Raw genomic sequence first — 1,275 nt, forward strand, 5'->3', positions numbered from 1 at the left:
CTGGATTACCATATAACTTTAGAGTAAAATCTGATGTGTGTTATAGCAAGACTCCCAAATCATTTTTCTACAAAAGTAGCTTAGCTATCTTTATTCCATGTTCCTCAGTATAAATTTCAGAGTCAGTTTGTCAGATCCCACGAACACTCCTTGTTGGGTTTTGATCAGAACTGCATTGTGTTTATAGACTAATTTGGAAAACAACGCTATCTCTATGACAACATTTTCACCAAGGATAATGGTAAATTTCTCTAACATCTTTCATTATATTTTTATAATGTTCTTCATAAGTTCTTGCACATCTTTTATTGGATTTTTTCTTTCTAACTTTTGATGATGTTGATGTTGATGGTATTTATTGTGAAACTACTTTCTCTGTTTATCACTACTATGTAGGAATGTGATTTTTAAAAAATATTGATTTTTTTTTTTTTTTTTTTCAGGTCTCCAGAGCATTTATTCTTTCCCAGTGGGGAGGGTGTAGGGGGTCCAAGTGGTCCGAGGGGAGCAGGCCCCTACATGTACCACATGAAGCCGTAGGTGGCATTGAGAATCTCCTCATTCGTGCGCAGCCCATAGAGCTCGCCCATCATGGGAGTCACCCAGCGCGTTGTGTGGAACACAGACTCACCCACCTTCCAGTCAGGCACATCCTTCATGATGATGGCCTCCTCCTCCAGGTTCTCTCGAAGCATCTGCAGGACCCTCCGGTCCTTCTCTGCCTGCAACAGTGGCATCAGCGCGATGCGGGCCTCGAAGTCCTCAATCTGCAAGCGCCTGCGCTCGCGGTTCCACTTCATCATGCTCCAGTACCCGAAGAGCAAGGTCCCAATGCCCACAGCAAACATGCTGTAGCCCGACAGTCCCCGACGCGGAAGGTTCCGCTTGTAGTCGATGGGGCCATAGCCCCCCGGAGCAAAAAATATTGATTTTTTAAACTAACTAACTTTGCTGAATTCAAATATTAATTCTGATACTTTTGGAGTAGATTCTCTGGGATTTTCTATGTGGATAATCATATCATCTGAGAACAGTGCTTCATTCCTGGGGGTGATTTTGTTCATAAGGGGACAGTTAGGCATGTCTGGAGACAGTTTTGGTTGTCACAACTGGGGATGTAAAAAATTCTATAATCATCTCCTCCCTAATTATTTGGTGAAGTCCTATTGTGTATCAGGTCCTATTTGAGGAGCTGAGTATTCAATGGTATTCAAAACAAATATGTTCCTATCCACTGCAAGCTCAGGGCCTAGTTTATACTTTGCATGCATTCAT

The 1,275-nt window shown here is 42.3% G+C and overlaps 1 pseudogene; it reads right to left on the bottom strand.

Annotated features, from left to right (window-relative positions):
- Window positions 1-445: 445 nt before the first annotated feature.
- On the bottom strand, window positions 446-911 carry LOC118518657 (NADH dehydrogenase [ubiquinone] 1 alpha subcomplex subunit 13 pseudogene; annotated as a pseudogene).
- Between the last annotated feature and the right edge of the window lie 364 nt (window positions 912-1,275).

Source organism: Halichoerus grypus, chromosome 7, assembly GCF_964656455.1.
Source record: "Halichoerus grypus chromosome 7, mHalGry1.hap1.1, whole genome shotgun sequence".
In the NCBI taxonomy this organism is placed as follows: Eukaryota; Metazoa; Chordata; class Mammalia; order Carnivora; family Phocidae; genus Halichoerus; species Halichoerus grypus.